Here is a 12,204-nt window from a genome sequence, read left to right as displayed (position 1 = left end):
AAATGAACTGAAACACTTCATTATTTTCTTTATGGGTATGACAGAGACTGTAAATGTTAATCAGTACCTGGTTTTCTTGGTCTCCCTGGGCATACAGCTAAGCTATAATTACCAGCTTCTTGCAACTAGGTAGGCCCATGGGTTTAACTATTACCAAAAAAGAAAAAAAGAAATGCCATGTGTCATTCCCAGACCAAGACAGTTAAGAGAAGCTATGTGTATTCCCCAAGATAAACTTTTTTTTTCAATTATAAATTAAGGTGTTACAAATGCAGTTTTGATACGTGGATATATTGTATAGTGGTGAAGTCTAGGCATTTAGTTTAACCATCATTGAAATAGTATACATTGCCCCCATTAAATAATTTATCATCCCTTACACCGCTCTCACCCTTCTGTGTCTCCCAGATGGACTTTCAATACTGGATAACTGGGCCAGTTGATCAGAAACAAACACATTGGGCTGTTGTTTCAAAGAACAATTAATTATTATTTTGCTAAGTTATTGACTTTCTTTTTTATAGCAGTTAGACTACCTTGAATATGCAGTGAAGACACAGTATTTGTTCTATTTATTATCAAGAAAGGACTGGTTAAAGACAAAAGGTAAATACTACGTTCACTATTTAAATAGAAATTATTTTGTCTTGAAAACTTTTAGATAGATGTCATTATATTAAGATTCTATATTATTAATTTGTTGATATCCCCTTATATATTTATCTTGTTTCCTGATATTAAGATGTGAAAAGACCTTTAAAAATTTAGGTGTGTATGTGTGTATGTGTGTACATGCATGAGCACTGGTTTCTGCATTTACCTCAATGACTCATATTTTTATTTTTCCCATTTAATATTTTCAGTTTAAAATATAAGGAAAATTGTAATCGTGTTCACCTGATTCACTGCCACTACCAAGCACCTAACATTAATTTAAAAAACCCTTTTAACAATTTACTAAAGTATGATGATCTCTCCAAGTTACTTTTGTCATCTACAGAAGTATTTGATAAGAGGATTTTCTGAAATACTATTCCAAATTTTCTTTCTGGGAATTTCACAGGCCAAAATCATGTTTACATTCTAGGGTTTCATTTTCAGTAGATAACTGTTGGTATAAAACATACTATATACCAATACAATATAAAGTGTAAATAAATACTTTTAAAAATGTGCTTATTTGTACAACATATTTTCATCAGGCCATTTTCTTCATTCAATGGATACTATCTCTCTCAAGCCTTCAGGGTCAGATATGGGACAAGCCCACTTCATAGCCCATATCCCCTATGTAAAATTGAAAGAAGAGTAAAAAGAGGGAGGAACATCTAAATGGTATTTATAAATAACACTAATCCTCCCTGTTAATCTGGGGACTGAAGTGGGAGAAACTGTTTCCATACAAACATCTTTTGGACAGCATATTTGTAGCTTCTCCCTTGCTAAATGAATCAAGTCAAAATAGCATAAGTGGTCACTTCCTTTCATAAGAGTTCATACTAGGAACATGAAATGAAAGAAGAAAATAAATTGTGTTAAAATATCAAATTATTTATACTTTGGAATTCTTAGGAACAAATATAATTAACTAAATATTATATTTAAATATTAAAAATGTTTAAAATAGATTTATAAAACTAATCTGGTTCAAATAACTTAGTAGATTATTAGTGGAGTAAGACTGAAGATGGAAATGTGTTCTCAATATTTCCTTAACAAAAAGTGCTATAGTAATCCCCATCTTGAAAAATGAGATTAAAATATTTAAAATATATATATATTATATTGTTGTTGTTATACATATTATATATATGTATTATTATTATTATTCCCAGTTTACAAAAGAGGAAATGTAGACTTATAGAAGTGAGATAACTTGCCCAAGTCAACATTTCTTACAAATGTAGAAAGTGGGTTTCCTATTTGTCTTACTCCAGAGGACACTATAATTACACCTGGAGTTACAAACCAGTGCTCCATGGATTCAGACTATAGAAGTGTGTGTGTGTGTGTGTGTGTGTGTGTGTGTGTGTGTGTGTGTGTGTGTTTGACAGAGAGAGAAAAAAAAAGCCGGACACACTATCTTCTCACAGTCTCCATCACCTACTTTTGTGATACATTCATTTTGCCTTTGCCTGCTTCATCCCTGACGGCATTTGAGTTTGTGGGCCCTTAACTATAGTTTTAAGAAGTTAGGACAGAAGTAAAGAGCAGGAAGAGTGGGGAGAAATATACAGAGAGAAAAACACAGGAAATGTTTAATATTCAATCACTGGTGACAGTGGTAATATTCTTGAAAAGTAGCATAGATTACAATGCAATGCTCAAAGAGGTTTAAGGTCTCAAAACATAGTTTAGGAGACTCTCGATGATATTACATTAAATATATTGCTGTAATAAAAATCTTTGTAAATAAAATTTCTTTGAGGCTTTCACTTCAAAAACAATTCTATTTTATTGGCCTTAACCCACACCCCCCTTTTTCCTCCTGATTGACCTTATGTACTCAGGATCCCTGTGACTTTGTACTGCTGTGTTGAATACAGTTCCTTTTGAAGATTTTGCCATCCAAACTATATTTCTTGTTTAAGTTTCTAATAATTTGTTGTTGTTTTTCCTCAATATTATTTTATGTTATACTTTCCATCTCCCTGGTTTTGTTTTTGAAAGTCTCAGCAAAATACTTACATTACCTTCACTCCAGGCCTTTTCAGAATTTGTTGAGGTGCTAAAGAACACATTTTTCAAATCTCCTCAGCTTTTGCTAACTGCATAAATTTTCTTCAATTTTCATTCCATAGTCTGTGTAACCCAAAACTCTCCCAAAGATTTTAAAATCCCCTGGAACCTTACATTTTCATGTTGATTACTGGTTTCTAACTTTGTCTTCTCAGTTTCTGGTTTCTCTTACCAGCCCGACCCTGTTTATTTATATTTTTATTTTATGTCCGCCCCCTCCATGATTGACCATCAGGAAAGATTTTGTGAGGATTGGAGGTTGGTGGTTGGTTATGAGGATACAATTTAAATGGGAAACTAACATCATAGAATCTAAAAATAACTGAATGTTGAAGATCTGTTTTTATTAAATGTAATGTAGCTATACCACCTCTGAAGTAATAATGCTGGCTACCTATGCCCCTTAGCTTCACACTGGGCTCCCAAGTTTTCAGGTTGTTATCCAACACTGGTTACTTTCAAAGCAAATTTTGGTGGCAATTGAAAGTCTTTGGCTTCAAAATAAAGATTGAGTTGCTCAATTTAGAGCCCCAGGGATGACTGAGGAAACAAAAAGTACTACATTCCTAACAACTGTAGGATCCTCAGGGGGGATTCTTAAATATTTCATGGAGTTAGAAGGAAAGTAGAAGAGAGGAGGAAGCAGGAAACCCTCCTAACCTGGGCTTTAATGGGCTTCAGTATTGTAAGTGTGAAGGTGGGGGAGGATGTTATTCACACTCTAACTTTAAACTTGGAGCATTAAAATAGCAAGCACAAATAAAATGATATACAATCTAACAAAATTCATTGACATTTACACTTAAAATTAAGTAAATTAGTTCATGTAAATGACGCATTGGTAATAATGATATTAAATGGTATGTAAATAAAAAATCATATTACCTCAAAACCAAGATTGGAAAGGAATGAATACACTCAAACTCAACTTGAATTATTTTATCAGTGGGAATAATAAGTGGCAAATTAAAAATTCTAAGAGAACTCATGGTAATGTAATGTAGAACAAGGAAAACAAACAAACAAATCCTCTTTGTCTATAAAATATACAGGCAAATTGGCTTGTACAATTGGCAATTAATAAACTTTTTGCTTTGGTAAAAGCAATATCTGATTATCATAGAGAAATCCAAAGTTATAATCAAAAGTCAAAAATCACTCATAACCCATGATTTCTGAATTATTGTTAATACTTTTAACAATTTCTTCTCAGTCATTTCTCTTAGAGATTTTATTAACTTTATTATGTATTTTATCTAATATTATATTGCAATCATGCTAAAGAATAGAAACATTTTAAATTGGATTTAAATGTAATGTTATTGGCCAGGCACTGTGGCTCATGCCTTTAAACCCAGCACTTTGGGAGGCCAAGTCGGGTGAATCACTTGAGGCCAGGAGTTCGAGACCAGCCTGGGCAACATGGTGAAACCCCATCTCTACTAAAAATTACAAAAATTAAGTTGGGTGTGGTGGTGCACGCCTGTAATCTTAGCTACTGGAGGCCGAGGCAGACGAATCACCTGAACCCAGGAGGTGGAGGTTGCAGTGAGTGGAGATCACACCACTGCACTCCAGCCTGGGTGACAGAGCGAGACCCCATCTCAAAAAAAAAAAAAAGTAATTTTATTCCCATTTTGTGGATAAAATGTATCGACCTTTTCTTTATTTTGGCCACTGTGTCTGTATCTTAAAAAATTAATACAAGTTAAGCTATAATCAATATAATTGATAAATTTTTCCTAAAATCTGTTAATTTCTGTAAGTATAGACATTACTTAACACTGACATTACTTAACATATAGACATTAAGTTGTCTATACTTAAACAAATGAACAAATTTCAGGTAAAATATATCACAGTATCAATGGCTGTAATTTTTTTAAAGTATAGGCTAACGATTTCTAGAATAGCGACCCTTTTTATCCTCCCTGCTTGAGTGTATACAACTGTCTAAACTCTAAACAATCATAGTTTCAACAGTAATGACTTTTAGACATTTTTAAATTGGTAATTTGATAGCTAGGAGTGATCAAAGTTGTTTTTTCTTTTTTCATTTACAGTTCTTTAACTAGTTAGCAGTTTAAAACCCATCCATGGTAATGATAAGTAGAACCTTAGAATCTTAATGATAATTTTGTCCAGTCTCTAATATAAACATATTGTAATATGTTTCAATTCAAATTTGAAAATGCCTAATGATATTCATTTCATTACTTCCTATCATATGAGGATTGCATGAAAGAATTAGATCTGGAGGTACACCCAATTGGAAAACCTCCACCATTAAGGAAAACATACCTTAACAAAAGTGGAAACTTCCAAATTTTAAGACCAATATCAATGATTCCGGATACCTGCATGCAATGCCTATGTCCTTCCATGTGTAGATTCCATGTGACCTAAAAGTAGTCAAATAATAATACTCATATATAGAGATGGCATGAAGTTGAAAAACAATTAAGAATTTGTTACCTGATTTTAAAAAGGACTGTTAAGGAATTAAGAACTTCAGTGTTGAATGATTTCATACGGACAATTCAAATATCTTTATTGATATTCTGCAGAATTATAGCTCAAAAGTGTTGAAGGAGAATTTAATCTCTCAATATTATAGAACAAGTGCAGACGCACTGAGATCAGGCAGTTCTAGGTTTAAACCCTATCAACTGCTCATATGACTTCAATTTCTATGAATCTTGGTTTGTTTTTCTAAAAATAGAGATAATATTATTTTCTGGACTGATGGTAGGATTTAAACAGATAACACACACAAATACCACCGTGCCTGGCTTATAGTAATTGCTGAATAAATGTTAGTTCTCTTTGCTCTCATTCTTCTCCTGTTCAGAAACACCAATTTTGCTTTTCAGATATCTTGTGAATAACTTTCCATCTTGTTGCCCTCCATACATACTCAATTGTATTCCCTGACAGTTCTTAACAAAGGGCTGGGTTGTCTCCTGAATCTCCCCAAGTCACCTCTTTTGTTATTTCTCCTGCTTAGAGTGATGGCCTGCCAATTTAGATTTCTCAACAAGTGTTCCCTACTAACTGTACCTCAAATTAATTGCATATGTATTTTAAGTTTGTTTGACACCTGTCTCTATCATTTTTAATCATCGTGAAATGCTGTCTTTTAACTCAAGGTCTATTTTCCTTAAATTCCAGCTCTTTGAGCACAAGGAGTCAACAAGCATTTCTACTGAGAACATTTTCTTTGTCATTCAATGAGTTCGGTGATTTTGGGGACAGAGAGAAAGGCAAATGAATACAACTACCAACAACATGAGGAGGTCAGATACAAAATTCATATAATATAAACAGTATAAGTGAGTTAAAAGGTGATAGGAAAATTCAAATAAAAAATTATGCTCATACTCGTTGTTTTCACTTGGCACAAACCTACAAATAGGTTTAAGTTGGAAAAAGCTCATTCTCAGTAAGAAAAAGTTCTCAATCGAGTAAAGCACACACAATGGCTAACTGGCATTTTTTTTTTCTTTTTTGAGCTCAACCTTTATATGTATGTGTGTGTATATATATATGTATATATATATATACACACATATGCATATATGTAAATATGTGTGTGTGTGTATATATATATGTGTGTGTGTGTGCAGTCTACAAAGAAAGAGATTGTTCAGACTTCCCGTGAATCATACTACTTTGCACACTGAGTCATTGTGGCAGAAACAGGCAAAGAAAATGGTAGCTTGTGTTTTTTTTTTTTTTTTTTTTTTTTTGAGACAGTCTTGCTCTGTCACCCAGGCTGGAGTGCAGTGGCACGATCTCGGCTAACTGCTGCCTCTGCCTCCTGGGTTCCAGCGATTCTCCTGCCTCAGCCTCCCAGGTAGCTAGGATTACAGGCATGCATCACTATGCCCGGCTAATTTTTGTATTTTTAGTAGAGACGGGGTTTCGCCATGTTGGCCAGGCTGGTCTTGAACTCCTGACCTCAGGTGATCTGCCCACCTTGGCCTCCCAAAGTGCTAGGATTATAGGCATGAACCACTATGCCCAGCTGGCAGGTTGTGATTTTTTAAGGGTAAAAAGTAAATCTTTTCTTCATGATGAATGTATATTATAGTTAGTTTATGATGCTCAAAGTCTTGAGAGAACAAAGTGTGGGCAGTGGGAATTTCAGAACCACTTGATAATCAATGTTGCAGATGCCCTGTTTCTTATGAAAAAGTAACTGGCATTATCACTGTAATTTGGGTAAAGTTTGTAAAGGGAAAGCTTGAGTATAAAAATAAATATGGACTGGGCACGGTGGCTCATGTCTGTAATCCCAGCACTTTGGGAGGCCGAGGCGGGCAGATCATGAGGTCAGGAGATCGAGACCATCCTGGCCAACATGGTGAAATCCCGTCTCTACTAAAAATACAAAAATTAGCTGGGCGTGGTGGCCCGTGCCTGTAATCCCAGCTACTTGGGAAGCTGAGGCAGGAGGATCACTTGAACCCAGGAGGCAGAGGTTGCAGTGAGCCGAGATCACGCCACTGCACTCCAGCCTGGCGATGTAACAAGACTCCGTCTAAAAATAAATAAATAAATAAATAAATAAATAAATCTGAAGGATTGGTATTTTGTCTTGCACATAGAGCCTCTAGTTAAAGTGACACAGAAACAAGAGGAGTTCATTTTGTATATATAATTTTTGGAATTGCAAAGTTGCCCCAATAAATAAGACTAAGACATGGAACATCCTTCAAATCTCAGATGACTTAGAATGCAAGCTAAAATCAATTTCATGTGTTTAAACTAGAAATTATTTCATAAAAATAAATATCATTTCAGAATGTTCTAAGAATCTTTAGTTTAAACTCACAAGTCCTATCTTGTTTTAAAATAAACCCACTCCAATAAAAATATGCAGACAAAATTTGTAAGAACAGTATATTCATTTTCTATTGCTGCCACAAACTTAGAGACTGAAAACAGCACAAATGTATCTTTCAGCTCTGTAGGTTGAAAGTCTGACATTGGTTGCACTATGCTAAACTCTAGGTGTCATCAGGGCTGCATTTCTTCCTGGTGTCACTAAGGGAGAATCTATTTTCTTGTTCATTCAGGTTGTTGGCAGAATTCAGTTCCAGGCAGTTTTAGAAGAGAGGTCTCCTTTCCCTTGGTGGTTTTCAGCTGAGGATCATTCTTAGCTTCTAGAGGCTGTCCACATTCCTTGGCACATAGCCCATACCATGGTCTGAATGTTTATGTCTCCCCAAAATTTACATATTGAAATCCTAACCTTCAAGGTGATGGTGTTAGGAGGTAGGGCCCTTGTGAGGTAACTGATTAGATCATAAGGGCAGAGGCATCATGAATGAGATTAGTGCCCTTATAAAAGAGCCGCAAAGAAGCTCCTTGCCCCTTCTGACATGTGAGGACACTTCAACAAAGTGCCATCTATGAGCCAGACAGTGAGTCCAGACACTGAATTTGCTAGGACTTTGATCTTGGACTTCCTAGCCTCCACAACTGTGATAAATTTCTATTGTTTATAATAATTCAGTTTATGGTATTTTGTTATAGCAGCCTGAACAGACTAAGACTGCCTCCTTTCTTCATCTTCAAAGACAGAAACAGTAAGTGGAGTCTTCCACACGTTTCAAATCACCTCTACCTCTTCTTCCATCACCCAGTCTCTCTGACCCACATCAACAATTCTACCCTCCTCTTCCACTATTAAGAACTCATGTGATTTTATTGGGCCCATTTGAATAATTAAGAATAACTTCCCATCTCAAATTCCTTAACTTTAATTATGTCTTCAAAGTTTCTTTTTGCCAATTAAGACAACATATTTACAGGTTTTCTTGATTTGGGCATAGACTTTTTTTAAGGGGGAGGGTTATTCTTCCTGCCTACCACAGGGAGATAAAAAGATGGCTGATGTTCTCCTTCTGGTTTTCCTAAAATGCTAGGTGGTTAATTCAGAAGCTGTATTGTTCACATGATTGGGGGGATAAGTAACTGTTTAAAAATGACCTAAATGTCTTGTTCACAGTGGTTGACATGCTGTAAACTTTTTATATTATATCAGCTTTTCTAGTGTTTATATTCTCAAAACCATAGTTGAATTAATATTTGTGTATGGCAGGTGAAGGCAGTAGATGGCTCTGCCTTTCCTAAAACTCTCAAGATTTTGCTTTACTTTTTGTGAAATTATCTATATACAGCAAAATGAAAAACAAATGCTTTAGTAGATATAAATGATCTATGAGTGTGTTTGTGTATGTATGTGCACAGAATGGGTATGGAGGCCAACATAATTTGGTAATTTTAGGTTCAGACATAATATTAATTGGGTTAAGAATCTAAGTTTGTTTTAAAATGTTAAAAATAACTCCATTTCTGAACACATGGCAATAGCTGACAAGCAAATTACATATCTGACTACATTTGCCTGCAAGATAAAGCTTGACTTATAGAGAGGACTGAGTAAGATTTTGTCTACATTTAAATTAGCAATGAGTATATATATTGAAATAGAACTAGACAACAGCTTGTTTTTCAAATCTGTCTACTAGAATTGGTTGCTAAATAGTAATACATTATCCGTTGTTAAGCCTGTCAAGGAAATTAGTTATTATATGTGTGTTGATAGGCATTCATTGGAGAAAATTTGTGTTTCCTCTTATACAGTGTTTATTAAAATATAAAAAATATTAGACAGCTGTGGCTAGTCATGTCAAGAAAATCTGTAGCTGAAAAGAAAGTAATTGCACTAGTTTAAAAAATTTTTTTCCAGTGCTTAAATCTTAACAGGAATTTTGCAAAATGACATCTGAAATGAATCTTATTTCAACATATAATGGTTTAGTAAAAATGGGATAGAATGTTACTCTTGAAGTACTGGTGAGTAAAAGTAGGCTGCAATTATACTATGTTCCCCTATGCCCTTCCCCAAATCTAAATTTCATGGGTGCTTTCCCTGAATCAAAAAAAAAAAAAAGTGACAGGAATCCTCCAAATGTATTTTTTTCTTGAATACGAGTAGTATACTATTTAGATTTCTAGACAATTACATGTCAATGTTAGTTAGTCAAGTGGCTCATTTTGGACCATTTGCTTAGTGACAGAAAACCACTGACAGAAAAAATTAATCTTGCTATATAGGTTAGCTTCAAATACAATTGGTCTTCAGACTGATAGACTAACTTTAGCATCTTTTGTAGAATGATAAAAAAAGAGAAAAGAAAAATATCAAAAATACTGACCTTTAATTTTCTTCTTGTCAAATAAAAATAGAGAAGAAAATGTTGTACCTAATGTACAATGCATATTAGAAATTATTATATAAAAATTACATCAGAATTATTTCCTTTCATAGAGTCTCTAAACTAGTACATTTTCATGGCTTCTCTGAAAATTCCAATTCAAGAAGCTCCTTATAATTGCAATACAAATAGAAAAGCTGTTGATAGCTCATGCTTAGAGACATATTACCTGGAGAAACATTCTGTGTGCCTTAGCTGAGGCTGTACCACTGGTTTGAGATCTTTGAATTTCTTTCTACTTTTTAAAAATACTGAACTCAAAGAACATTTAAATTTAATGCAAACCATAGTATAAACAGTAAAATATTTGGCTCATGTACCTACTATAGTACTCAGGACTATTAGTATTTAGTTTTAGTTAACTGTGACATAACATAGAGGAGTGTGATTTTTTTTTCATTCAGGTAATGAAATATTTCTTTAGTTTTACTTTGCCTTTAATCAGCATTGGTATCTGTCAAAGTATAATTACTGGTGACATGTAATGGGAAATGTATTGGCAAAACAGATTTCAAATGAGACAATAAGAGATATTAAGAGAGTGATGTCAGAAAGATGGCTGACTAGAGGTGCTCGGTGCTTGGTGCTTGTCACCCACCACACAAAAGGAAAAAAACAACAAATAAACAACTATAGTTTGACAAGAGTATTTGAATGAGAATGCTAAAGTACAGCAGGAGACTGGCAGAAATTCTGTGGAACACAGACACTCAAGATTGCCACATAAAGAAAGGAGTGAGACATCTTGACATTGCCATGCCACCTCCCCAGTTAGGATCAGCTCAGAACCAGGAGGGACTTTCCCATGTCGGGAGAAAGTAAACAGAAGGCCCTCAGCATTCCTCATCAATGCCGTAGACACCTGTAGGTTTCGCTGCTGGAGAATCTTGCAGTTTTCTCAGGCTCTCCATCCAGTTTTAGGAGCTTTCAGGAGTTCACACAGCTGGATTGCTCCAGAAAAGGAGCTAACATCATGCCCTTTTCCCCACATTACCCAAACCCCTACTGCAAGATGCCATCCCTAAACCAGAGTCAGTAATAAAATATGTCCTTTCTGGGGACCAGTAGCTACTGCATCTTTCCATCTTTGAGGCTCCACCTCCATTACGCCATGCTTGCACACAATAGCGCAGCATTACCCAGCTGAGCTGTTACAGCTTTCTACTCCTAGGAAAAAGCTGCCTAGGAGGTACAGTACCTTCCTTACTTCAGGGGCTATAGCACCCCAACCCAACCTACTTGAAATCTACATCCAGTGGAACAACCATGACCCCATCACTCCACCCTCAGGGGAGCAGCAACTGAGCTGAGCTGCTTGCCAGCCATCCTTGCACTTCCTTTAAGCATGGATCAGCTTGGAACTTTGCCTTCAGGAAAGCAGATCTCAATCCAAGCTGCCAGTCAACCAGTTTCATGTTTTTCCAGACTATGGACCAGCTTCGTACCCTACCTTAAGGGGAACAACTCCTGAGCAGAGCCATCAGATATCCAGCCCCATGCTACCCCACAGCATGGACCAGCCCACTGTCCAGCCCCTAGTGAAGCAAAGCCCAAGTCACAAGTTGACCAGCCCTAAATATCCCCAAAACACAGACTATACCAGTGCCCCAATATCAAGGAGCAGTAACTGAGTAGGTAGACCAGCCACAAACACTGTTACAGCATGAACCACTGAGGCACACTGAGGCACACTCAGGCATCACTGATGTTGCCTATAGCTGAAGAAACTGGATGGAGACCACATTACGGCATTCACCCAGAAGCAAATCCAAAATACCCTGCTCAACCAACACCCTACAACACATGGGCAGGTGAGTCTTTCCCCATGAAAGACACTGTATGAGACTGGAAGTGGTTACTGTTCCATCAGATGCACAGATATCAACACAGTGATACAGGAAACATAAAAAAGAAAGCGAATAGGACACTACTAAAGAAACACAATACATTTCCTATAATTGACCCTCCAAAAATAAACATTTATGAGTTTCCTAAAAAGGAATTCAAAATAATGACCCAAGGAAATTTACGATAAAAGATAATACAGACAGACAAACTAAATTAGATGAACAGTTTGGGATCCAAAAGAGAAATTCAACAAAGAGACAGCTATGACCAAAAAAGAAACAAACAGGAATACTAGAGCTAAAGAATTCAATGAATGAACTAAAATATA

General features: G+C 35.6%; 1 long non-coding RNA gene across 2 annotated transcripts in view; it reads right to left on the bottom strand.

Moving 5' to 3' along the window:
* The window catches only part of LOC134729832 (uncharacterized), a 577,505-nt gene that overhangs the window by 451,221 nt on the left and 114,080 nt on the right, over window positions 1–12,204 (bottom strand). Inside the window, exon 2 of one of the 2 annotated variants that reach the window (XR_010111316.1) lies at window positions 5,041–5,141. The exons of the other annotated variant lie outside the window; for it this stretch is intronic. This is a non-coding gene — a long non-coding RNA (uncharacterized LOC134729832). The remainder of the gene's footprint in view (window positions 1–5,040; window positions 5,142–12,204) is intronic. 2 annotated transcript variants of the gene reach the window in all.

This window comes from Pan paniscus, chromosome X (assembly GCF_029289425.2).
Source record: "Pan paniscus chromosome X, NHGRI_mPanPan1-v2.0_pri, whole genome shotgun sequence".
NCBI classification, from domain to species: domain Eukaryota; kingdom Metazoa; phylum Chordata; class Mammalia; order Primates; family Hominidae; genus Pan; species Pan paniscus.
Note: the sequence above shows the minus strand (reverse complement) of the source record. Positions and strands in the feature narration are given on the sequence as shown.